This window comes from Cyrtonyx montezumae, unplaced genomic scaffold, assembly GCF_038088225.1.
Source record: "Cyrtonyx montezumae isolate F1298 unplaced genomic scaffold, pur_monq_1.0 scaffold_8, whole genome shotgun sequence".
NCBI classification, from domain to species: Eukaryota; Metazoa; Chordata; class Aves; order Galliformes; family Odontophoridae; genus Cyrtonyx; species Cyrtonyx montezumae.
In genome coordinates, this window is record NW_027072089.1 from 83,068,650 (window position 1) to 83,095,899 (window position 27,250).

The 27,250-nt window shown below is 46.0% G+C and overlaps 1 protein-coding gene across 3 annotated transcripts in view; it reads left to right on the forward strand.

Annotated features, from left to right (window-relative positions):
• Positions 1 to 709: 709 nt before the first annotated feature.
• ATXN1 (ataxin 1) overlaps positions 710 to 27,250 on the forward strand; it is a 194,116-nt gene continuing 167,575 nt past the window's right edge. For 2 of the 3 annotated variants that reach the window (XM_065752306.1, XM_065752307.1), the window contains exon 1: positions 4,315 to 5,294. The gene's annotated coding sequence lies outside the window, so the exon portion shown is untranslated. Of the gene's footprint in view, positions 989 to 4,314; positions 5,295 to 27,250 lie in introns of those variants that run through there. The other variant, XM_065752308.1, reaches the window with a different exon arrangement.

Here is a 27,250-nt window from a genome sequence, read left to right on the forward strand (position 1 = left end):
GCGGGCAGTGGTCCGCGCGCAGCCGGCAGAGACGCGCGAGGATTGTGCTTGGAGCGCGTGCGAGAGCGCAGCGGGAGTGAGTACCCAAACATGCGTGGTGCAGCCCTGCCTGCCGCGTAGTGCGGTGACGGAATGAGTCAGAGCCTCTTTGGTCTGAATGAAGTGGAAGGTACTCTCTACAAAGCGACTCGAGCATACGCCGAGGATCCGGAAAAAATAAAACTTAATTCAGAAAACGGGAGCGGGATGCGGGCTCCCCGCTCTACAACGCTTCACGGCTCCCCACGGCCAAGCGCAATATGGCATCTGAAATAAAGTCGCCCTCCCGTAACTCTCACGGCGCTGCCTCCAAGCCGTACCCGGCTCCCGGCGTGCGTGTATTTCCTCCCTTAGCGACGGCCCGGCTTCGGCCGGCGCTCCCGCATCCCGCACGGCCGCTCCGCTCCCGGTGCCCGCCGGTGCGTCTCCCAGTGCAGCGGGCGTCGGGGCGAGGAGCGGCCGGCCGGGGGGGCTGGGGCGAGGGGGTGTGGGGGGGAGTGGAAGAGGGCAGCGCGGCTCCGGGCGGCTCCCAAAGGGTTAAGGCCGCCGGCCCCGGCGGTGCTGCGCGTATGCAATAATCTGTGTGGCTCTCTTGGCCGCCTGCCAGAGTGCTGCCTTGCCTCCTCCTCCTCCTCCTCCCCCCCCCCCCCCCCCTTCTCTTTCGCGTGAAGTAGGATCCTTGAGCTGTTGCAGAGGCAGCCAACTGCTCCATATTTGGCTTCTATTACACATTTACATACTGGAGAGAGCGGAGCGGCAGCGAGCGCTGTACCGCAGACATCATTTCTACTACAGCGCCGGAGCAGCCCGGAGCGTGTCCCCGCGGGGAAGGAGCCCGCACGCACACACGCGCACGCACACAACCGCAGACCCCCGCCCCGGGAGAACAGCGGTGCTCGAGTGTCTGTCTGACCCCCCCCGCCAGCCCCACCTCCACTGACACTTTACAGTAAGTGCCTTTTTCTTCCTCCTCCTCCGCTTTCTGCCCCCCCCCGCTCCTCCTCCCCCGGCTTCTCCCCTTGTTTGGGCTGCGGAGCCGCCCGCGGTTCCCGGCTGGAAAAACACGGGGCCGGGGGCGGCTGTGTGCGTGCGTGTGTGCGTGTGTATGTGTACGGGGGGGCAGCGCTGCGGCCTCAGACATGGCCGAGGGCAGCGGCCTGGGCCCGGGGCTCGCACGGCCCTCCTGCTCTTCCTCCTCCCTTCCCCCCCACCCCCCCCTCGGGCCGGCAGGCAGGCGGCAGGGTGCCGGTGGACATTTTGCGAGCGGCGGCCGCGGGGTGTGTGTGTTTGTGCGTGTGTGTGGCGGTGCGGTGACACGGCCCCTCCGTATGTGTGTGGGGGGGGGGGAGAGCGGGGGGGCCGCGGCAGGGCCGCACGGCGCATGTAGTAGGGGCTGGGCGGCCGCTGGGGGTGAATGAAGCGAGCGGGCGGCGGCGGAGGAGGCGGCGCTGGGACGGGGATGTGCCCGGCGGGAGCCCCGGGCCGCCTGCGGACAACGCCCGGTACAGCCGCCGGGGGAGCGCGGGCGGGAGGGCCGCGGGGCACCGCCGCTCGGCCCCAGGTCCGTGTTGTTTGATGCCCCCCCCCCCCTCCCCCGCTGCGGGGTAGTGCGAGCGCGGTTCCTGGGGGTACCGAAGTCTGAATTAAAAGGCAGTGGGGAAACGTCGGCGCCCGCTGTAATAGCGATAATAATGTGAGCGGGAAGCGCGTTCCCCGCGGAGAAGGAATTGCCGAGCGGCAGTAACGGAGGAGCAAACAAGTCGGAAGCCGTTATATAATGCGCCGCGCGACGCGGCGAGAGGCGGCTGAACCGGCGCCGCTGAGCGCACGCCGTGCACTACGCGCAGCGCCGGGCGGGAGGGAGGGACGGAAGGACAGAGGGAGGGAGGACCCCTCCGCGCTCGGGGCAGAGCGCTGCGGGGCCGTGCAGCGCCGCACCGAGGGCTTTTAATTTCGCTTTCGAGCCCTTCCGCCGCGGGATCGCCGCGCCTCCGGCCCTTCCCTCACCCCCCCCCCCCTCTACCGGCGGGGTTACCGCGGGCCGACGGAGCGCCCACGGGCCCTTCCCGCAGCCCCGCGTCGCCGGAGCCCGCCCGGCCCCGCTCCGCCGCGCGATGGGAGCGCGCTGCCATGGCAACAGACAGCCCCGGCCGCTCAGGTGTGCGTGCGCCGTGCGCCCGGCCGCCCCCCTCTGTGCCGTGTGCGGGAGCAGTGCGGCTCCGTAGCGGTGCCTCGGGCTCGGGGAAGCCGCAGGGAAACTTTCCCTCCGCGCCGCGGCCGCTGTAGGCCGATGGGGCCGTCCCGCCCCGGGCTGTGACATTCCCACTGGGAATGTCCGGTGCCGCGCCGCGTGCGTGAGCGAGGAGCTGCATGTCGGGTGGGACGGCTGCGCTTCTGCCTTGGTTAAGATATCCGAGGAGCGTGTAATATGAACGCTTTCTTATCGGCAGAGCGACGCGTTCCCGATGTTCTGAGTTATTTTGCACCCGTGTTCGTTGTAACGCAGAGCGGGAAACTTTCCTTCCCCAGACGGCATAGTGCCGTGAGAGTGCAGGCAGCGGAGCTGCGAGCTGCCCCCTCTAGCAGCGCTGAACCCAGGAGCGCACATCGGCCTTCCCCGCGGTGCCTGCACACGGGTACAGGGCGGCTTTTTATGCAGGCACCGAATCTGGCGCTCAGTCCCAACGCCGTGGGCCTGGAGCGGCTCCAGGGGCTGCATGTGAGCCGCGCGTATCTGGGGTAGCTCCGCTTGTTGGACTCCAGCCAGGCACGGAGCGGCGGAGCAGAGCTCAGGCACCGACCCGCTGCCTGCGGCCGCCGTTTTCCCAGTATCGTTCTACGGCACCAAGCACCGTGGGCTTCCGTGGGATTTTTGCCCCCCCCCCCGAAAGGAGCCGCGTGAGCCACGTGCGGGAGCGGTGAACTACTCCCGTTGATTACCTCACGCGCATACACGCCGCTACGGAGCGCAGCCCGGAGCATTTCACGTCTCGGCAGTGAGAAGTCGCCGGCACCGCGTGGCACCGGAGCTGCCAGGCAGCCTGCAGGCCATGCTGACCGGCTCCCGGTGCCCGGACTGCTTGCCTTTGGCCGGGGCGTCCTCCCTCTGCATGCTGAGGGAGCTGGAAGGAGGGCAGCCCATGAAGAGGGGCAGCAGCAGAAGGTGAGCGCTCACGGCACGGCTGCTCTCGAGCTTGCTGCTGCCGGTAATGTGCTGCATGGAGAGGCAGCTCACCCGTGTGACGGAGAGCATCGGAAAGTGATTACTTGGAAAAGACTTCCTGAAGTCCATGGTGTGGCTCTTCTCCCTGGCCTGGTCCGGTTTACTTAGAGAGGTTGAAGGGACTGATTTACGAGAGGCCTGGAATTTCACTTAAAAATTTTTATGTAACAGATCCAGTGGCCTAGTTTCATCTTAATTAAGAAAATAGATGTTAAATGTGCTCACCTGAAAAGCAACTGCTGATTTAAACGTTAGGATTTGAAACTAATGGTCTCAGTGCCGTGACCAGCAGAGCAAAATGAAGGCCTGATTCTCCCCTTGCTGAAGTTCAGCAGCACGTCTGGCTACGCGGCAGCGAGGACTGTCATTGTCACCGCTCGTGCAGTGCTGGCTTTTGTTGTGGTGTGCTAATTGAGGGAAACGCGATGAAGAACTGCAGCAGGGCTTAAAGGAAACGCATGTCAGAGTTGCTGAGTGGCTGCAGGGCTGTGTGGGTGCAGGGCTGTGTGGGAGTGGTCCGGCTGCCCGGTGGGCACACGGGGATGAGGGGAAGGCTGCACAGGTTACGGTCTGGGCGCTCTGCACTGTTCTGGTGGCAGATGGAGCTGTAGGTCTCCTTGGAGGTACCGGTACCGACTGCTGTAACCAACGCAATTAGCTGGAGAGGCAGCAGTCTGTCAGGCTTGACACAGGTAAATGCTGCAGTTTGCTGAAACGATGTGCTGCCTTCCAGTGAGTACTCCATAGGAAGTTGTACGCTTTGCTCAGCCTGAGCTTTGTAAGCCGAAAATCCTGAACTCATTTGGTTTTACTCGGGCAGAGATACAGCATTTAGGAATCTTGATGTCATGCGTGCATCTTGTTAGGTGGTTTGCATTTGTTACAAGTCAGCTTATAATAGCTGATAGATGATGAGTGCTTTTAAATGTAAGAAACTTTGCAGTCTCCTGACTTTCATAGAAAGGCAGAAACTGGATCTATGACTGTGATTCCTTTTTGATCCCCCTGCAAACGTCGAGGGGGGGGGTAATGCTGGATGCTTTCTTTTTTTTTCCCCTAAAAGCTGTAGTCTGGGATGGCTCTGAAACACATGCAAATCTGCTTGCGTGTATTGGTCCCAGTCTGCAAAGTTGCTTTAGTACGTGTCCCAGCGAGGGTTTTGCTGAATGAGGATTGATTAAAGAACCTATCTGGAGTTAAGTATGTGTGTAAATCCTTCTGTAAATAGGGACAAGTCAGCGTGCTCATAAACTGAAACAACAAAAGTGCTTCTCAGTGAGGGAGAAATGGTCCCACTAAATCCTTTTATTATCCCAAGAGTGATAAAAATATTTGGTGAGATTCCAAGTGGAAAAAAAAAATATTTTGTTGAATATGTGATGTCAGCAGAATGTCAGTGCTGCCGCTCTCGGTAATTTTACTGCAGAAAAATACAGAAGTAGAAAAAAAAATCATGCTGGTAATGTTGGCCATTGTTTACATTGTTTGGGCTCTTGTAGTGCTGTGCACTGGCTTTAAGGTGCCACAGTTAAGGACAAGGTAACGCCACGTTCCCCTGGCTGGCTGCTTTCACCCTACAGCAGCAGTTGCAGCGGTGGTTCTCTGAGTGGTGCCCCTCCTCAAATAAAACCCATTCTCCTGGCAGTGAAGTCAGCTCGACTCGCTTACGGTTCTTCACCTCGTTAAGATCATGTCTAGGAAAGGAGCACTCTGTTGGGAGAAGTGGCCTATGTTCTCTGTGCTGTATGTGTGCTGTCTGCAGGACTGAATCTGTAGTTTATTTGTGCCTGAGTAATAGCAAAAGCAATCACTCAGGCTTCATTAGGGTGTCGTAGTGTGCTGTCATATGAGTCTTAACTGTGTTTCTGCTCTGTTTTATTTTGGTTCCCACCTCCTCAACTTTGGGATCGACAGCACCGCAGGCCGAGCCAGAAGGGCGACCAATACAAGCTGTGAATTTATTGTTGACCCCTACAGGACAGTGACCACCTTCGCCATCATCTTTGCCATACAGAGATGCACTGTCAGTAAGGTGAGAAAGTGCTGCCTTTTCTTTTGTCCAACAAGCATGTGCTGTCTGCCGCGGGTTCTGGTCAGCACGGGCACCTGAATGGAGTCCATGCCGTTATCTACCTGCGAAATGTCTGTACTTCCCGTGCCTGGCAGCAGAGGTCCTGGAGAAGCTTGTCAGAGAAGTGCCATTAACTCTGGTGACTCACTTGGGTGACTGACAGGACAGTGGGTTCCAGATGAGTGCTTTTATGTTCACCTCAGGTCAGAGCATGTGCAGTTACTAAAAGATTGTAGCACGAATGGAAAAGTTTACAGCCTTTGATCTTTTGTTGGTTAATGCCACTAGTAGAATTATATAAATCCTTCCCGTGTTTTAGTGAAGATTTTTAGTGGTTCTTGTTGCTTGCACCACATTTGACTTTTCGGTGTCCGATTTCCTCTCGTGCACTAAACTTTACTTGGCCACAAGTGATGTGCCCAACTGTCTTTTACTCCAGTTTCAGGAATGTTTTCAGTTCTTCTGACTTTTTTTCCCAAAGTTCTGCAACCAGACAGGATGGAGTAGCTCCCTCTCCTCTTCCTTGCTTCTCCTTCTCGAGTAGCTGGGGAGAAAACCTTGAAAGAACCAAATCTCAGGGCTCAACAATCGTACTGCCAATAAAAAGAACATAAATTTATATTTTATTTCTTTAATCTGATTGTCATTAAGCCAGCCTGGGATTTTTGGACCTCTTTCCTGATTTTTGAGTGCTTGGTATTGGCAGTACTGCTTACAATTTTTTTTGGGGAAAAATATGTTAAAAGATTATAAAAAAAACTGATTTCTCTAAATCAAGGAAAATTAAATATTGTGATTACTTGCAGAAGTTGAAGGTGTTTTTTCTCCCCTTTATGCAGCTGGAAAACTCCATTACTGTAGCATTCTACATATGAAGGGTTGACTAGAAAGTCTCTGTTGCAGAATAAGTTTCTATTATATGAAGCATGTCAGAGAGAAGTGTGTGGCACACGATTTACATTTTATTATTGCTATGGGGTAGGGTGCTGTGCTGTAAAGAGAAGTTGTCTGAGCAAGCACTTGCATGTAAAGACATGCCTCTTAGGGTTTACAAGTGAGCTGGAGTAGTGGGGGCGGACCAATAGCACTGTGCCCCTTCGGAGCAATTGGAGTTTCTTGAGTGAGCAGCCAGCCCAAGTGCCTGTGCACTGACACATTTCATCTTTCACTTTTGGGAGAAAACTGGCTGGGTAGCTGCTATGGGCTCGGGAGATCAAATGGAAGGGAGCTTTCTGTTATGACAGGGATGCTTCTGCAAAGCCTTGCATTTTTTCAGAACTGGCACAGGTTTTATGAAGTTGTATTTATTTGCAGAGACGATTACTACTACAGAATAGCCTTCTGTCTCTTAACTGGAAGATATCATTTAAGGCATATTGGTTGAATGCTGTGAATAACCACACCGAGTTACCCGCAGTGTATCTCTTAAGTCACCTCAAATGTTTTAGCATCTGGCACTTCCTGTGATCGCACGAGAAGAAGTGTGTTACGTGTTAGGAACAGTTTGGATTAAAGAAGAAATAACCTAGTTAAGTCTGCTGCAGTTGTCTCGGTTACAGCATGAGAGGAGAACAGGACTGCGCCGATTTTTTTCCGTATCAGTGCAGTTTGAAACGCAGTGTTGTTTTCTGGATTTCAGATCAGATCTTTTTCAGCTCCTTTTTGTTCTCTTGGATGAGCTCTCAGTTGCTGAGTGTGGGTACCTCTGTTGGCCTTGTTAGTTAGTGCTTATTTTCTCCAGGGATCGATCAGAATCAGTCCTACTGTATAAATGAGTAAAGTCAAAGTTACAGAGATAGCGACTGCCTGCTTACAAGCGTTATCTCTGGTGCTTGATTTAACAGAAGGGAACTCAAAAGCGGTAACACGTGAAACAAACATGACCCAGAGCAGCGCAGTGAGTGGCCACAAATGGGTTTCACGAATCGAAATGAAGCACCTCATGCCGAGACACAGCATGTTTTCCAGCACTCACTTCTTTTTTGGGTGGGGGGGAGGAGGAGGAGGGAAGTATTAGCAGCCCTGCTCTGTTCTGTGCAGACCCAGGTTATGGCCACGGGATTCTGTCAGAGGGATGGAACATCAGGCATGATTATTTCATCCAGTATCAGAGCTCAGAAACTTTGCTTCAATCCTGGTGCCCCCCCACGTGCGTTTGTACTCACGAGGAGGCGCGTGGCTGCAGGGAGTGAAGCCGCTGCGGTGCGTACGCTTGAGGCGTGCCTGCTGCTCTGGTTCCAGCAGCTTTCCTGCAGAGTCTGCAGAGCTCGCTGCCTGAATGAGGGCACTGGGATTAGTGAAAATAAAATTACATGTGTTGAGATATGGCTTTTTTTTTTTTCCCCTGAATCCTGACTTTAATTTTAGCCTGAGCTAAAAACCGTTGAGTTATTGTTATTTGTTCGGAACTCGCTCTGCCTCCTTCCACACAGGCAAATGACTCAATGCTTTCTTTTAAGCAGTTGTGTTGAGTGGATTTTGCATGAGGCACTGGATGTTTTAACAACTGGAGGGTTCTTTTCAATCTTTTCCACTGTTGAGTCACTTGATATCTATTAATCATATTACAGTATCGGGTTGAATTCACAGCCACAGCCTGTTTGTAAATTTTTTCTTGCTAAGTTTTCCATCTGCACACTACCTGTTAGGGTTTATTTTTTACAGAAGGCCTAAGCTCTGCTTTGCACAGGCTCCTGGCTCCCGCTTTCTGTAAATGAACAAGTCTGTCCTCTTAAAATGTTTTGTACTGAGTGTAGAAAAGGTAATCTGTCTCAACATTAGTGTGTCTGAAGGCAGTTTTTTGATTGCCATATCGGTGTTCTTCTATCACAGTTGATTTTATTTCCTCCCTCTTACACTGTTTATCAAGGCCTGCAATGGCTGTAGGGCTAAAAGAAGGCAGCAGTGGAGACTGTGAGCGTATCAACAGCACAAATGAAATGAAGATGTGAACTAGGTATAATTGGAGAGTAATTAGAAATCATTTTAATTTTTTTTAATTGTTTGTTTTGTGCCTGAGTGAGTAACTCTTGGATAAATCAAATGAAAAGGTATGAATGCAGAGTCAGATGTTGGAGATGAGGCCCGGCCATCTCCCCAGCCCTGTCCCATCACCTATGTGGTGCCCTGCCATGGCTTTGCTCTGGTTTCCTCGGCAGATGCTGCTGTAGCCTGATGTCAAATTGACTGGAGGTTTTGTAACGCTGTCTGAAGTACAGATGGAGCTGGCTGTAGTGACCTGCTAGGCTCACGTTGGTAATGTGATACAAGCCACCTCCCAAGGTTTGATTCACCTTCTGTGATATGCTGTGGAGATCTGCATTACTTTATAGTGTCATCTTCTGTCTGATAGAGCAAGTATTAGACAGAGATAGAGCATGTGCTGAGGGCCAAAATGCTGCGATTGCCATCCCTGATCTGTAGTTCTGTATAGGCCCCAGTATCCGCTTCTCCCCTCACCCTTGGTACGTTTGGTAACTGCCTCTTTAGTCGGTAAGTTACTTAGCAGTGATGAGTCTGTTTGTGACTAGCTGAAAACCTGATGTAAGGGTTTATTGACTCACTCTTCAGTCTGTAAAAAGCAGAAAAGTTTTAAGGGTTTCTCGTTTGTATTGGAATGTGGTCATGAGCGTTACCACATTTTTGTTTGTCAGGTACCCACACGTGAAGGCCCTCTGGGTTTTGCAAATTTAACCTTCCTGTGAGATGAGCTACTTGAAGAAAGTCAGGCTTTAAAGGAGAGGGCTAAGAACAGAAAGCAGGCTTAATCCTTCTGTGCTGCACTCAGAATTTGTATGCCAGGGAATGTTTTCTCTTTGGTGCCGTTCCTTGTCAGCATCACGTGGAGCAGCTGAGCAGGGAGTGCCTTTTCCGGTTACTATGATAGTAAATGCACTTACCCTCTTCCTTAGCCCTTGAGCACGTCCCCTCCCTGGCAGCGGTCTGTCTTCATGGCCATCCATCCCCAGGCAGTCTGACAGCAGGCGATCTGCAGTGCTGGAAGATTCATTGTATGCAAAGGGAACAAGTCTTGCTGGCTTATTAAAGCACAAAAACTTGCAAGTTAGTTCTTCATGTACCACTAGTGGTTAAAAACCCGTTGCGCTAATCATATGAAATGCATTTTTATTTACAGATTAGTAGGCTCTACTCTGACATATGACTAACAGGGAAGCTCCTCCCTTTAACAGTTGTATGTCATCTGCTTCAGAGAACTAATTACTTGGCAATTCCCATTTGATAATTCCCTCTTTATTTTCTGATGAGTTACTTAACAGTGATGAGCTTGTTGAGCAGAATACCGTGCTTAATCTCTGCTCGAGAAACTACAGCGCGGGCCTGGGGATATCATTGTTTTCTGACTGCTGCTTAGCCCTGCCGTAGGAATGCTGAAACCACAGTAAGGCATGGTAACAGTCTGCAGTTACCGGTAAGCGTAATGGGAGCGGTGCGCAGCGTTTCCCAGAAAATAAAAGAGGGGTTTAGATTGCTATTGTGGTTGCATTTTAAAATTGTATCGTCTGCAGACAGGATGTTAAACGCATCGTTTCCCCAAAAATCAAAACAAAGCCTAACATGATTTAAGAAATACAAGCTTGTGTCGGAGGTATCTCCTGTGCACCATTAATCCTCTTGACTGGAACAATATATTGTAATGGATTTTTTTTTTAATCACCATTCTTCTGTAATGCTTATTGGACAGCTTAGTTGATAATGACAATTATCTTAATATTTGATACTTAAATAAAATATTGCTGTGTTTTCTCTGCTGTTACCTGTTTTCCTTTACCCCCTTTCCCCCCCCCCCCAGCCCGTTTTCACACTCTCTGACTCCAGTGGCCACAGCAACCCATGTTTCTGGCTGGGGAATGCATTATGAGCCTCACGCTAATTACTGCCTTGCAGTGCTTCTGAAGGGTACCTGAGTTCAGCAGTGCTTAGCTACTGTACCAAGCCAGGGGGATTCGTGGGGTGAAGGGACATCAGTCTGCTCGCGGCTGTCCTGGGAAGGTCAGGGTGAGCCTCCCCTTCAGACTGGGGCTCAGATGTGTCCATTTCAGACCCACTGTCTTTGAAATTCAACTGTGTCAAACTGTGCTGTTGGATGTGATTAACATTTTATCACACTGACTTTAGTAGAGGAAGGCTTGTGGATCAACTGTAGTCACTCTGACTAGCTGGCAGCGATGTCGTGTAGATAGTGATACCATAAGAATTGGATCTTAGCCAGTCAGGTGGTATAAGCAGACAACTGGACTCTTTTTTCTTGTACTTGAACAAGAAGTGTAGTATTTGGTGTATGAGATCACATAACATTGCATCATATGGCTTGCTGATTTATTCGATGTTCCCAGTGATATCTCTTGGCCAGTTACTGTTAGCTCTCTCATGGGTTTATTTTATCATTGACAAAAATGCATTTGTACATAATTGCACGTGTTTTTAGTAACATTAATCAGAGGAACAGTAATCTTATGAAATGTACAATTTAGAGCAGATTAATCTACTTTTAATTGTGTTCATGAAGTGCATCAGCTGTAAGATTTTTAGGAAGGAATGTTAATCAAGTTGATCAAAGGTAGCTTGAAGTGCAGAATTCAGATGCTAATACAGTTACATTCTATCTGTTTGTATATTTGCTGTCGCTTGGGTGATTTTTTTTTCTCATTTTTAAGACAAAAATAAGTTCTGTTTTACTTTGTGGTACTTTTTTTCTACAGAATATATCATGTTTTAACACCAAAGGTATGGAAATCAGGTGGAGTTTAACAAGTAAGAAACAACAGTAATATAGACAAGTAAAACCAAATAGGTCATTGCGCCTTTTTTTGTTTCGTTCGTTTCTTCAAATTTTTTAATCCAATTTAATTTCTTTTAGTGACTCAAAAGTGGGCATCACTGCAAACAGGAATCCTTGGTGAGAGTCAGGAAAGAAATGTGAGTGACTGTGAGCAGGATGTCCCAGCTGTGATCTGACTGGTTTGCCTGCACACCAGGGAGGTGATGTCCTTTGATGGATTCTTCTAAAAAGCACTACAGCTGTTAAGGAGGGAGCTCCATCCTGCACCCTGGTGTCAAGATTCTTTTTATAGATGTGGCCAAAGAGTTAGGAGATGGTGATTTGGGCTGATCTCCACTTGCCTGCTCAGAGGTCAAAGACAGTAGATGTGGTCATCCACCTTGGAATGGTTCAGACCGTTCTCTGGTCACTTTGCTCTTCTGGCTTAGCAGCACTGCCTTAAAGACCGAGCCTCTTCTTGGGCAGCATTGCCTATCACTTCAGGCTGCGCCTAAGTGCCATAGATTTGATCAGTGGTATCTTCTTCCCCCAGCAAGGGATGCAAATTTCCTTTTAATTAAAATTGAACTTCCAAGTAGAATATTCTGATGCAGACATGCCAGTAGCGATTGTTCTACCAATACTTACGCAAGTAAAACACTACAGTACGAATATCATGAACACTGTCTCTCAGTTACTACAAGACTTTAATTTCATACTAATGTCTTAAGATTTGAGCATCCAGTTTTAATGAACAAACTCCCAAACCATGTCGTTAACAGGTGTGGTGATTACTCGGAACTGCAATTGTTTGCCGGTGTAAAAATAAATAAATAAAGTCAAATTGTGCCACCCCTTCCTGCTTTACTACAGATGAGGGACTGATCCATCCTGGACTTTGTATTTCTCTTGCTTGTGCTCTCCTGGCTTGCATCCTCTGGCCATGTTATCAGGACTCTTCTGTGAGCAATACTTCTTCAGAGCTGGCAGAAAGGCCAAAGACAAACTAGTGGGCAAACACTTTTCCTTTACACCTTCTGGTTTGCAGAACAGAAAAAGATGCTTTACCTTTCCCCTTAGGTCTCCTCTGCCTCCTCAGGGATGAGTTTCAGGTTTCCTACTGTCAGTCCCAGTATAATTTCCTTGAGTGTCCCCTGTGATTTGGCCTGATGTTTTTGTTGCTGATCATACAGTCCTGTTTACATTTTGAACTTGACAGTCGATTAAGTTGTAGGGTGATAGCTGACACTGCAGTATAGTCTCTCTAATGTGTTTTGAGGTCTGCGTTGGTGGGGAAGGAGGCGGAATGGTGGATGTCATGGGCCTGTTACCTGTTGTTTAAAATTGCACTGTGTCTTTTTTCTGGGTACTGCACAAGTATGTTATGGATTGACTTAAAATATAGCTGACACTGACACTGGAAGGACTGAAGAAAGAATCAAAATCTGTGTCCTGTTCTATGCTTGCATGAGCTGAGGGAATAACTTCAGTCCCAGTGAGTGGTCTTCTGCTGTGAGACTGTCACAAACTGGCATGGGTATAGACTGGGGTTTGTTGGTCACCACAAGCTTGTTTTGATTGCAGCTCTGCAGCAGATTCAGGAGAAATAGTGTGCAACTGGGCAAAATAAAGTTGTGATAATAAACTTCCTGAGTGACGTCTGTTATGTGACACTGCTATCCAGATGTTGATATCTGTTAAGAGTACAGCCAGAGTGAGCCTGAAGTAAGATGGACAGGAGGTACCTAGCAAGCATCTGAAACACATTAAGTAGCAGTGAAGAAAGACACCAGCTACCTAAAGACTTGAGCTTGTTGAACGTCATGCTGGTTGAAAGGAATGGAAGAAATGCAAACTAAGACACCCTTCTGCTACGTTAGCAGCAGCACTGTGCAGTCCATTTGTCTGAGCTGTCAGCGGGCTGGCTGCAGAGCTTGGTGCTGTTTGTGCAGCTCCTGCCCCAGCCGGCATAACTCTATGAAACCAGCAGTGCTGTGCAGCCTGAGCTGCAGCACCAGCTCCTCGTGCTTCATGCCTTGTGCAGCAGCAGCACGGCGTGCTCTGTGCTGCAGCAGGGTGCTGCTCCACAGCCAGTGGTGGGTGAGGGGTCTGGTGCTTGCCTCTATCACTTATTGCCGTGTTTTGAGTGTAACCACTTGTGTATGGATGGGGTGGAATAGAATGTGACATGTGGCTGTGCGTCTCCGGCGTGGCTGAGACCCTCTGAGGTTGGAGCTGTTGGTCAGCTTGCTGGTAGGATGCTGTTTGGTAGCTGAGTGTTAGCTTGGCTTTTCCTTCAAGTGAAGAGATAATGAAGACTGTTCCGCAGTCAGGTGTCATCAGCTGTCTTCACTTTCAGGCCTTCACGTACACATGTTGAATTAGACTCGTCTTCATACAGCCAAGCAGTATTTTGCCCCATCATCCTTCTGTCCTGCTGCAACCTTTCCCTGATTTACTTTCCCATTGCTGGCTGGTCAGTTTCTCTCCTCACCTCCTTCTCTGCAGAGTTTCTCCCATGCTTAGCACTCCTGGCAGCATCTGACCTGCTTGTAAGGCTCCCACCCCCACATTTGCTCCCAGCCCAACACATTGCTGCATGCTGCCCTTCTCCAGGCTTGCCCTCAGTGTGTGTTCCAGTGAGCCTAGAGTCCATTTCTGCTTAGAGGGTTTCAGTACCTCAGTCATTATCCACAGAACAGCCAATTTGAACACTGTTTGATCTCCCTCCCTTCCTCCTTAGTCATAGCTGGGTTCTGTGCTTTGCAGTCCTGATGATCTGTCAGGACAAGCCCTTCCCTCCACACAGCCCTCCCTTCTCCTTACGGGGGGGAAAAAGCCTTTATTTCTTCTCTGGAGCGGTACATTGGATTGTCAGCCCTGCCTGCCCCTGCCAGTCCTCCTCAGCTGGCAGCTGCAGCGTCTCTTCAGCTGGCACCTTGCTTTCCAGGCTGGTCAGCTGGTTGCTCACAAACCGGGTGCGTTTATCTGTTTGTATAATGTTACACGCTGGCAGTTTCAAAGTAATTCAGCTGTTTTCTCTGTAGCTGGGCTTGAGCCGGGAGGCACCCTCTTTGGGTTATTTGTTCCTAAGATAATGGGGTCACTGTTGCTTTCCTGTCATACCATGTGGTCTGCTACTCCGAGGGCTCCTACTGTGCTAATAGCAGCAGCTTAAATCATTAATGTTAGTGAGCCTTAAAAAAGTATTCTTTTACATAGTATACTAGTGGGACAAAAGTAACGGCTTGAGCTGTTTTACTTAAATTTCCAGTCATTTTCATACTGGCAGAATGCTACATTAATAGATTGCAAAACTTTCAAGATAAAAAGGTAAACTGAGCCAAAAAAGGGATGTTTGAAAAGCACTTAATTCAGAAAAAGAAAGGGGAAAAAAAATTGAACATGCTGTGCATTCTGAGTGAGGCTCTTCATCGAGGGAAGAATTCCTTGACTGCTGTGGAGAAGTACAGGAATGAAGTACCCACTGAATGAGTGAAGTTCGTAGAAGGTATGAAGGGAAAAAATGTGAGGGTTGCTCTCCCCCCCCCCCCCCGCCCCCTTTCATTTTTTTGTGTGTGGGTTTTGTGTTTTTTTTCAGTCACTCTAAGTGTTTTTGCCGAGCTCTGACTACAATATTTTGGCTGATGAAGTTTGGAGGTGTTTTCACAAAAAAACTATGCTCTGACTGAAAGGAAAGCTGTCAAAAATAATGTGTGTATCTGAAAATTGATGCTCGTTGTAGGTAGCACCAGAAGAGTTACAAACAAAAGGAGGTTGTGGGAAAATAAGAATTATCCGAATGAAATTACTCAGCATTTTTGAGTGGTATTTCACATAGTTAGTTTCACTTTTCCCATTTGTAGGTAGACTCCCAAGGCGAGAGAAGTAGCTGACAGAAAACAACTGCAGTAAATTGTTACAGGGAGCTCACAGTTTGGAGTTACCATTTTCTGAATTCCCATGAAAAATAAGACCAGGCTCCATATTGATGGAGTCCTTTTAAAGGCAGCGCCCTTTTAATCAGCAAACAGGTCCTCTGCGCATCAAATAATTAAAAATAGAGCAAAGTTTTGGAACAAGGCGTCTGGCAGAAGCGTCTGTACTTCCATCTGTGCATGATTAGCAGAATGTTTCATGATATTTAAATAGCACAAGCTTTGCTCTCTTTTTTATTATTTGTTGTGCTGAAGACCTGTTTGCTTGTTAAGTGGTCTTTTGAATAGTTACTGGCAAGGAATCAGGAAAGTGTATGAAGGCATCTTGTACACATTGCAAATGCCAATTTGTCCCTTCTTTTCTTTTTCTTTTCTTTTCTTTTCTTTTCTTTTCTTTTCTTTTCTTTTCTTTTCTTTTCTTTTCTTTTCTTTTCTTTTCTTTTCTTTTCTTTTCTTTTCTTTTCTTTTCTTTTCTTTTCTTTTCTTTTCTTTTCTCTTCTCTTTTTCTTTTCTTTTCTTTTTCTCTTTCTTTTTCTCTGTCTGTCTGTCTTTTTGTCTGTCTTTCTGTCTTTTTCCAAAGAGGAACTGCCCTTACTGTTTTCTTTACATCTCCCACTTGGTTATTAAAATTTCTTACAGAGCAGTTCATTTCAACAGGAGTCTTGCATTATTGTGGTCATTGCCCACGGAGTACAGTTTCATTGATACTGCTATTATTTTTGTCATAGTATTGCTCAAAGGCAGGTTGTGTTGCTAGTTCGTGCAAGGGTACAGTTGCACTGTGCGTGGTGGTGCAGATCTGCAGCTCCTGCAAGCTGTGCTGGGAGCTGCACATCTAATCTGCTGGGCACACTACTCTGAAACCTTACTCTTCCAGCAGAAACATAATCAGCCAAGTAACATCTTTCCAAGTGTTTCTGAGGCCTTAAACTGGGACTCCTCCTTGCTGGCAGTCATTCAGCACTGGATTGTGCGCTCTCTGTCTCTGGCTAGCAACAGTGCTTTGCAGTCGTAGCCACTGATTTCTCGTCTTACTTATGAGTAGTATTTTTGTGTGTGTTTTACGGTGACCTGTCCTAGTAGGTGTGCAATTAAAATAAGTTGCCTCCCAGATGCAAAGTACATGGCTATGCCTGGGGAAGAGTGTGAGCGTTTGGGCAGTTTGTGATGTGCAGGTGCCTCATTAGCAGCTGGCAGGGAGCTCCAATGCTCCGACGGCTCTGAGGTCCTTTGTGAAGAGCTGGTATTCAGCTTTAGGACAATTTATGTTCTTGGATGGGCATAGAAAAATAAGAGCGTTCGTGGTGTATGCAGGTGGGGTTTGGTCTATAGCTGAGTGTTCTGTTGCATTTTTCCTGTGTATTTGAGAAGGGTTGTGCTTTGTGATGTATGAGTACTGACCTGGGTCATCTCTTAACTTCTGCTCAGGATTTGAAAAGAATTTGTGGTTACTGACAAGAAAAATCTGTTCACCTGCCAAGGCAACTATATCAGCTCTGTGTGTTGGTACTTCAGACAAAACACTGAGAAGCTTCTGCCCCAGAAGGAGAACCTGCTGCTAGCCTCAGTGTAGGGTTCCCCTCTCTTAGCTGCTGCCTTGCTACTGGTGACTGTCTTTCTTGTCTTCTGCAGAGTGGGATGTTCTGAGGTCTCATTGAGTTCTCTTCAGCAGGATTACATCCCATGTAGGTGGGTAGGGTGGTTGGATATCCTGGGAGGCAGTGGCAGAAGCATTTTACACGCTCCTGTCCATCTTGTTCTGCTTACAGGCATTGGAGGAAGACTGAGAATGCATGAGTGGGTATGGAGGACTCTTGGAAGGGGAAGAGAAAGAAGGATCATACTTTACTACGATAGCTCAGGACAGCATGTGTCCCCATTTCTTCAGATAGGCCTCTTAGAAGCATTTGCACTTGAGTCTTACTTACATCACTATTGAAAACTGTTAAGGTTGTACCCGTTAAATTTAAATACTTCTAGAGCTGATTGTTGACAAATGCAGTGTGGTGGGCCTGGTACTGATGTCCTTGCAGGAGCAGGCAGGAGAAGGAAGACTCAGGCTCCTTTGGGAAATACATATAAAGTTGTGTCAGTAGGCTGGTTAAACTTAGCCAAGTTCTGTGTTTTGTTCCTCGTACATGTTCTCAGAATGTATCATAATGGTTTATTTGGAACAACTTCAGCTTATGTTGTGAATGTGAATTAATTAACATTAGTCTAAATTGCATATTGTAGAATGGAATTTGTTTTTCTATGTCTTCTGTCATACTCAGGCTACTGGAAACACTTTATAATAATGTGTCCAGTTATAATATAGCCACGTGTCTGTGGACTAATGTAGCTGTCCTTCTGGGTGCTACGGGAGACCAAATTTAAGGATTGGGTAGGAAGAATACTGGCTGTGATGTAAATACTACTCCTGGTACTTTTTAAAAAGCATTTGTGACAGACTTCTTGTGTTGGTGGACTGTATCTTTCTGTTTATTACTTCATTTATAACTCTCAATGCAATGTAAACAGAACGATGACGAATCACAGGGCACATTATTCATTAACTGTTCAAGCCTCATTGTTGCATTCCTGGTCCTGATGATTCACGTCATGGCATACTACAGGAAGAAGCCAGTAGCCCTTGATTTCCTGCACCAGGATGGAAGCTACCTTTTACCACTCTGCAGCAGCATGTGTAGCAAAAAGCAGGTAGAGTCTTACAGCCCAGGGTGGTGGGATCCTGTTAATCTGTATGGAAAATGAGGGCTCTATTAGTTGTTTGCAGGTCTCTGGAGGGGAGGGAGGTGCCTTGTTTCACTCAAAAACAATTCCTCTCAGCTGGCTGGAGAGGAGTATGGATAAGATCCAGCATACAAACGTCCCCAAGTAAAAGGATTATAATGGAAATGTTGATGGCCAGTCAGTATAGAGATATTAGCAAGCATTTATATAACTCAAGAGTTGTTGACTACTGTAGACGTGTTGTTTTAGGCCCTATTCCCACTGGCGTCCCTCCTGTTGGCTTTTGGAGGGTTGGGATCAAACCCCTTTGGCTTGAATTTGCAGTGAAGTTAATGAAGACTGAAAGAAGTATGTACGTTCTGTAATAGTCCAGCAGTTTCAGAGAGGAGAACAGTGGAAATAACTGACCTCCGCAATGATACTGAAGTACTTCGTGATATCATCAAGCTATACAATGAAAGTAAAACTTTCCTCAAGTTATTAGGAATGTTTATTTTGACCTCTAGCTTGTAAAGTTGCCTGCTAGTGGAAGGCTGGACTTATTTTTTGTGCATTCTTCACAGAGCTGTTTTTTTGACAAGGATAAAAACCCATCTCTGTAATTAATGTACACCATTCTGAATGTGAGGACGGACATTTGCTGTTTTCATTTGGTCCTATTATATGAAGGCTTCTCCACAACTTTGGCAGCTTGGTAGGAAGGAGTGTCAGGTTAGTGCTTTCTCAGCTGCGCTGCTCTAATGTGTGTTACTTCTGAAGACATCTACGTGTTATAAGAAAAATATCCCTTACAGCCAAAGGTTTGTAACCAAAGGTTAGATGATTACAAAAGAAAAAGATTGAACTCAGTACTAAAATGGAGAAAGAAAGGCAAAATGGAAGATTTTTTTTTTCTCTTTTGAATAACAGTGGAATTAATGTAAGAAACGATTGGTTTTCCATAAATATTTTAAAAACCCTTGATGGCTCACTATACATGAAAACTACTACCACTTGTGGAATATATATGGGCCAAAGTCTGAAACAGTAAGTACTGCAAATTCAGGCGAGATTCAGATATCAGTGGCACTCCAGAAAAGAGAATAAATGGTGGCTTTGCTAAAAACAACAAAAGTCAATTTGGAGAAATGTATGAATACTGCTAGAAAAGCTGAACAATACATCTCCATGTAAAATTGCATATGAGTGGTGTAAGTGCTGTTCCGTCACAGTTAGGGCTGTTGAAATAGTAAGCAGGTAGCAGAAATTTACTGCTTTATATTTCATGGATAATAATTGTTCTGAGTGCTTTAAATAGTACAGGAAATGTAGTGTCACAAACTTGACATTTGAATATTAATATTGATACCGAAACAGTCTCACCACAAAGAATTGTAGGACTGCAGGAGGAAAGTCAGTATTTTCATCAGATAAAAACACAGCAGTTCTAAAGCCCTTCAGATATGTTGAAAAAAATGCCATATGAAAACTGGGGCAAAAATGTCTTTCAGGTTGAGACGTTCTATATCCAGTTTGGGGAATAATCCTCTGCAGGTAAGCAGGGAGTTGGAAGAAGAGAAATGGTTCGTTTTTATTTATTTACTTACTTACTTACTTTTTTTCTTCTGTAATTTCTCCACCACCCTGGCTGTTTGGTGAAGGTTGAGTTTGCTGATACAGATCTATGAATATGCAGGAAAGATTCAAGAGGACGTACTATCTTTACTGCCCAGTCTCAAAGTCACTTGAAAAGTGTTATGAGTTATCTCCTGTAGCAGCCAGAGTAGGCTGCAGAGATTTGGCTACTGAGTTCAGATTTGGCTAAGGAGATCTTCCTTTTCTAGGAACAAAGTAGGGCTGGCTTTGTCTTTTTTTCTTTTCTTTGAACAAATGCTGAGCTTCTTTTTTTTTTTTTTTAACAAGCAAACATTCTTATCCTCATGTCTGTGTCCAGATGTGTGTGTTTGCACACCCTCTTACTTGGAAGTCCATTATAACTTACCTTGTTCTTACAGACATATGTACAGATAGTACAGTGTTCAATGTGAAAATGCGCAGTAAGTGGCAGCCCCAAGGACCAGTGCCTCTTTGCAGTCACAAAGTAGCAAACTGCCTCCAAAGAGGATGCAAAAATAAGGGTGGAGGCTGGTGAAAAATCCCTGCTGATACTGTACATTGCAGACAGAACAAGCCAGCAAGAGCCGAGCCCACATGAGGAACCAGAATATTCCTGTTTATCTTCTGTCTTTCTGTGTTAGTGCAGTGTTGTTATGGATGGTGCTGTACTGTTGATAAATCTCTGATAGCACTTGCCAATTATGTTGTTTCTGGTAAACGACTTAACAAATGGTCTCCCTAAGTACTGTTTCAAGTGGTATTGCTTTCCAAAATTCCCTGTCTCCGAGTATGTAGGGCATGTTTTTGGCCTTACTCTGCTGGTGTAGGTTGCCCCAGTTTGCAGCTGGCTGTTCAGCTGTGTGTGCAAGCTAGTTAATGGCGTTTTCTTTCTGGGGGCAGGAAGGAAAAATTTGTCAGCCTCCCTTCTGAAAGTGCTTTGGTACTTGTGACTTATTTTTCCCTTCAAATAAATATGTATATATCTTGCGCTTTTAGGCTCTCGTTTTCAGATGTGATAAATGGTAACTTTTATCTTTAGAATATGCAAATGTAATTTTAGCATACTTCTGCACTGTATCATACTCCTCTCTGCACAAACTGCTTACCAGACAGTTTAAAAAGATAGGTATGTATTTAAGAAAACACATGTCAACAACAACAAAAACGCACACAAAAAAAGCCACCAACCCAGAATATAATCTATCTTCTGAAATGTTTATATACTCCGAGGTACTTCAGCATATTTATGCCAAAGATACGCTGCTCAGTATTTCCAAGTGTAAGCAGTCTCATTTTTGCTATGTATCACCCACCCAAACTAGGAAGAGAAATTGGCCAAGTCCCTAGAACTGTTGCAGTGCCTTTATGTCTCGGTGGTAGTAACCTACATAGAAGCAAGCCCTGTGAGGTATGCACAACATCAAGAGGAATGGTGGAGAGCCTCCGAAGCCTGACAGTCATCAACACTTCCATTAAGAAATGCAAATCCCCCTCTGCCGCTGTGCAGACAGAACAGACTCTTAACCCTGAGCTGATGCCAGTGGCTTTTAACTTGCTCAAGTTGTTAAGTGTAATAGGGGCAATCTTACCTCTGCTAAGGAAATCTGGGAAAAGTAGTCACTAATACATGGAGATCTTACTCTCTAGGGCTGTGCTGTTTGTGAGCTGATTCACAACGTATATGGAGCGGATCGAAAACATTGTTCTGGAAGTGTTCCAGTTTGTTAATATTTTGAAGTTATTTTGCACGAGTATAGTTGAGGATGCTTGTATGGGGAGTCTCCAGAGCAAGAGGCAGCAGGAGAATTTCCCATATATTAGGTTAGGTCTTAACCACTAAATAGCAGTTTATTTTGTAGCCAGCTATCCACCTGCCTATCCACTCTGTTCTAAATTAAAACCTAGCAAACAAAATGCTCAGGAGATTTTGTCCTGTTACAAGATGGGTTGCTGTTGCAGGTGATTATATAGATGTGTTTTTCTGCCTGTTCCTAATAGCAAGATTGAGAAAAGCATCTGGATTTTGAACACGGCCTAAATTAGAGTAATCATACCCAAATACTTTTTTTAATGTTCTATACTTGCTCTATTTATTCAGCTATTTCTCTGAGTATCACCTGCATTTAATGTCAGTGTCGAGACAGCAAGTTAAAAGTCTTTTTTTGTTTGCTTGCTTAAACCTAGTATAAGCTGCTGTTAGGGATGCAGAAGTAAGTTGTTAGGATAACATTAATATTCTGAGTTAGATCCTGAACCTACTCCCTTGATATCGGTGGAAATTAATGGAAGTAAGATCAGACCTTTAAAGAATAGTAATAATAATAAAAACTTAAAACCCTTAACTTAACCCTTTACCCTTAAGTATCTTAAGAGCTGACCAAGTTAGAAATATGAATGAATAATTGAGACATATGCCTAATCCTCCGCTAGTGTTTGTGGTGAACAGAATAATCTTCGGTGGAGCTGTGAGTGGCCAATGTGTTACAGTGCATCAGGGCCCTATTAATCCATAGACTCTTGACAGAGAATATGGTAGCTGCTTTAAAGTGTGCCATAGACAGCATGCTTTTATCTTTGCATTGTTGCTTAAAACTGCATTCTGATGTGTCACTGGGGATATATGTAGTCTTGGAAAACTGTTCCCACTGTGGTATTTGCTAGCAATATGGTATGTGGCCAGGATGTACACTAGATATTCAAATCATGTATGCTGCAGAATTTGTGAATTTCCATTTTAAAATACTTGTCATTTCTGGAAATACCCTGAGGTGTAACTGTCCACAACTTCTCTTTACTAGGTAATTATTAAATATTTGCTTTCAGAGCTGGCAAAGCTGAGTCATTAGCCAGCTGGGGAGTGGGTATCCCAGCTAGTGATTTTCAAACCTTGCAATCAAGACTTAACTCAGAAAGTTTTCTTCCCATAACTCTTTGTCATTTGTTAATACACGCAAAGCAGTGAAGCCTGTTAGCCCAGAGCCCTGCCTCCTGGGGTGCAGCTCACTGCTTTGCCTGCCACTGTCCTGGGCAGCAAGGGAGGGGTGGATGCAACATCAGAGCCTCTTTTCATTGAGTCTGCAGAAGTTTCACACATTACGGGTCTGAACTTTCAGGAGCAGGTGTTGAATTGTGGATGGACATCTGTTTGTCTTCTCCTGAAAGGCACTTTGGAGACCAGAGGGTATGTTAGTGCAGCTTTACGGACGCTCTGCCTGAAAGCGTGAAAACTGGGGCCTTGCCTGCTGTTGAGATCTTGCTTTGGAGGAACTGGGAGCAGCCCAGAGATGGGTGAACAGGTTTTCTTTTTTTTTTTGTCCACCCCTGCCCTCTCTTTGCTAAATTTCAGTGGGGCAGGCTTATTTTGTGAATGGTACCTGACCTTCGGTGGGATTTTTGTGTGGTAAAGACAAAATGCATTTACTATACCTGTATACTGCAGGTATCCTTCTTGCTTCAGTGATAGATCTGTCTCAGCCAAGCCCCACCATACTTGGGGCATGAAGGCAAGTTGCACCATGTTTACAGACAGGGCCTTCTAGCCCTCAGGTGCTGCTGACTGCCAACTCCTTCTTGTGTAGAGAGGGACATCTTGTTGACAGAGTCAGCTGAGTGTTTCCTGAAGGCCTGGGGACCAAAGAGGCATTGCACCTGGACATCAAAAGCACCTGCGGTGCCCTTCCTTAGTGCTGCTGCTCCTCTGGGGAAAGCATTTGTCATTTGTCATCGCAGTCTTGTCTGGAGGGCGTGTGCTGTAAAGCCTTGCTGGTTACGTTGGTTAATCGGTTTGTAAAGCAACTGTGGTTTCTAGCTCGTGCTCTGTGGTGGTGGTAGTGACCAGCAGCTGTGGTCTGCACACACACTGGCTGAGAGCTGCTTCTCCAGAGGAGGGCTCAGGAAAGCATGCTGGCCCTTGCATCCAAGGAGGGATGCATCATTAACTCCTTTCTTCGTGTTGTTTCTCCTGCTTCCTTCATGTCCATTTTCAGCAGACTTCAGTTCAGCAGTCTTTCTCCGTGAATGTAGGTCCAGGGTGGTTTTTTTTTATATCCAGAATTCACTGTTCTAATAAAGGAATTTATCCAGATAACATCAAAAACGTGGTACAATAGCTTGGTGAATTTATTTTAAAATTAATCTTTCTTTACAAGGCAGTGACCTCTGTAAAGTTAACAAGCATGCTGCTAGTGCTGGTGCAGTTGTGGCTGTTTTCAGAGAACTCAAAGAGCTTGCTTGGGAAAATCATCCGTCTGAGTGAAATGCTTTCTGCTTGTTTTCATTGTGAAGGGGAATAAACTACTGCTGTCAGTGTGGGTGGGAATCTTTCCCCTTGTAAGACCTTATAGTACGCGAACATACTCTGCTGGTCATTTTTTAGATACTGAAGTGTGGAACTGAAAAACCCTGTCTTTCATTACTTAGTTACTATGCAAATAATCTCTGTTTTTTTCTTTTCTTTTTTTTTTATGCATTCTTGCTGAATGCTTTTTTAAAATTCCACTGTACTCCCTGTAGATGGGCCCACAACAGGAGTCTTAAAAGTTTGTTGTAGTAGAATGTGCATCCTCTCTTGCTTCATCACAAATTCACAGCAGCCTGCTGGCATGATAACATGTAATGAGCTGCGGAGTTTTGCATAGTAACTGGAAATGTCGGACTGACAAGTCAGTGGAAAATGCTCTTCAGTAGCAGGCTTGAGGTACAGAACAGCATTGTGCAACACAGGGGAGTAAGGCCTTTCTCTGATGGAGATGGAAAGCCTGCAGATAGGGTTTTCTGCCATAGCAGAATTTGTGTTGGACCAATAAATGACCATCACTAGGTCTGCAGGAGTGCTGTCTACATGGTCTGGAGCACCTGAGGCCCAGGGAGAAACCAGACAAGATGTGGTTCCTTCCCCTTGCCCTCAGTGGCAGTGATTCAGGGAGACAGAGGAGAAGCAGCAGATAGAAGAGCTGCTGCTCCTGGCTGCCTTCCCCTGATGCTTTTGGGGGATCTGCTCACCTGTGGCAGCAGGAAGGTACACACCAGGCCTCGCTTAAGCGATGTTCTTCATTCTAGGGGCACCCAGGGCTCACAGAACCTTACTGGAGTTCATAGTGAACTCTGTCTATAATTAGCATGATTTTAGCTTGTAATAGTACCGGGAGGCTGTTTCTGCTTTGCATGGCTTACTAGAAAAGATATTTTTAATTTCCTGCATGAGCACATTATATAGAAGAACATGTGCTGTGGCTTTTGTCAGGAGACGGCATGAACTGCATTTTCTAATGTAAAGATCAGCAAGCGTGCAATCCTCATCAAAACACTTTTCCCAAGCATCCATTAGATCAGCCAGGGGAAAGTACTACTGGATATGAAGGATGCTTGTACCCTTGCTTGGGGCAAATGCCCACTCTAGTTCCCACTGGAGTTAAAAGAGGTTTCCATTTAGTTTATTTGTAGTTAAACTGGGACAGTGATCTGAGAAGTCTTCCAGCATGAAGGATATAAAGTAGGGATGAATGGGAAGAACCTTAAGTGAAATGAGGGAAGCAGTAGGCTAGGAGGAGAGAGTCTGATAAAATCAGGCAATAAAACATACACATTAAACTCAGAACTTACTTTGAAAGAGTAGCTCTATGCTTACAAGCTTGGCACAGCTTTTTTATTTTGTCTGCTTCCTTTGGCCTTCCTTCTGCAGAGGAGGTCCTGCACTCTGCAGTGGCTAAGCCTGTGGTGCTCTGGGTCAGACCAGAGGTTGCAGAGCCAGGGAAGACCTTCACGTCTTCATGTGACTTCCCTGTAATGTTCACTGCTCTGGGGTGGCTGTGCTTGGCCAGCATTCCAGATCAGTGGAGCATTAGAAATATTAAAGGCTATTAAGTACACTTTTGGAGAGTGTGGCTGGACTAACTGTTGCTTTTAATAGAGTTGAGATTTGAGATTTTTGGGTCTAATGGGGTTTGGATGTAAACTTTGTTCATTTGGTTTTGAAGAAGGAAGTGATTTAGTGCTTTGAAGGGGAAAAAAAAATGAAGACAGTACTGCAAGTCTCTTCCTTAAATCAAAGTTTGCTGTTTGAAATGGGAACAACTCAGCAGAACAGTTTAAGTAAACATTGCCATAACTGCTTATCTGAGACACTGGCATCCTCTCTTTATGCTGTGCTACTTTCTTGTGGTATCCTGGAGTCTCACAGTCGTGTGTTTCTTCTCACAGCACCACTTTCATAGGCTTGTGCTTCTATGTCCATTTACTACTTGCTGCTTGATTTTGAGACTTTGGATAAGGAACCTGCTCTAGCTCTGTAGGTTTTTTGGATCCCATCTGTGGCTGGTATTTTTTGAGATGGATGAAAGGTCCTTCCCCACCCCATCCGCTGTTTTCTGTCTGTTACGCACAGCTTCTTCATTTGTTATGGGAAAACAAACAAACAAACAAACAGTTGCAACTGTTCCTGAGTCATTTCAAGGTAGTTTAGCACAGAAGGTAATATGAAGGCCAAGACTGCCATAGCCTGATGTTGTCCAGTTGCAGCCTATGAGGGGTGTCCATGAGCGTAGCATAAACACAAGAACTGCAGAAAATCATGCGTGTGGGTGAGAGGTAAGTAATTAGGTGCTGTCCTGTACTGCCAATGCCTGAGCACAGAGTCACCTTTTTTTACTAGGTAGAAAACCAGCTCCATATTGCACAGATGGCTTATTTAAATCTTGGGAGCTTTTGTCTGTGTGTTAAAGCACTGGGTTTCTTGTCCACAAAGTGCTGATACATATAAGTAACTTCTGTACCCTTAAGTGGTAAGAAGAATGAAATCAATTACTGAAGAAAAGAAGATGACTGCCCCACTGATGCTTCAGGTAATGATGCATCAGGACGTGGCTGGTGATCTCAGGTGCATTTTCATCATATTAAAAAAAAAAAAGCAAAAAACTAACAGTATTTCTTGTTGAAATAGTCTCCTAAATAAAAAAGTTATTACACATACAAGTGTAAGTATATTCCACTGCCTTTGTCAATCTAGCACACAGAAAGAGCTTCACCACTGTTTGGATCTGCTCATAATGGGCTGCAACTTGTTTACTAATGCTTGAAAGCATGTACACATCAAATAAATCTCTGGTATTTGGGCCATAGTGTACCAGCATTTTGCAAAGGGAAGATTAACCGCACACTATATTAAGCTGTGATCCACTTTACTCTTGATTCCTAGCTACAGTAAATCAGTCAAACCATCAAAGAACAAAATTAGTGGAAGGGTTCCTCAGACAATAGATTTATTTCCATATTTATTTGCATTATTGTTAAGAAAAGGGCAATCAGAAGAGCTAATCTCCGTGGGACTCAGTCTATTATAAATTAATCCAAGTGAGTTTTTAGTGCAGAAAGTCAGCAACAGAATGAAATACTGTGGAGCTGCATGATATAGTGTGCATTATATTGCTGCAACAACTGAGACACAATACACTCGTTTTGACTGCCAGTGCTGTTAATAGATAGTCTTTAACAGGCATTATATTGGCAGATCTTATGCAGACTGAATTTGCAACCGTGACTCAAAAGACTTTCCTAGCGTGAAGCATCTTTATTGCATATCATTTGAGCTCTTTCCTGTTTTTACTCTGCTCTCTTTCAGTGAAAAGGTCAAGAAAAAGCAGTAGCTCAGTGGCTGAGTTTTTCTGAAGTGCTTTACAGCAGGGAAAGTGGGGAAACCTCTTAAAGTGGTATCTGACTCAGTAAGTTAAGCCTTTTGTTCTTTTTCCTTCTGTATTTGCCATCAAATTTTGTCTATCAGATTAATTAAAGCGACTTTATGGCAGCTCCAGGATGGTGCAGAGCTCCTCCTGCCCCTGGCAGCTCTCCCCATCCCCCAGAGAAGCAGCCTTTGCCCT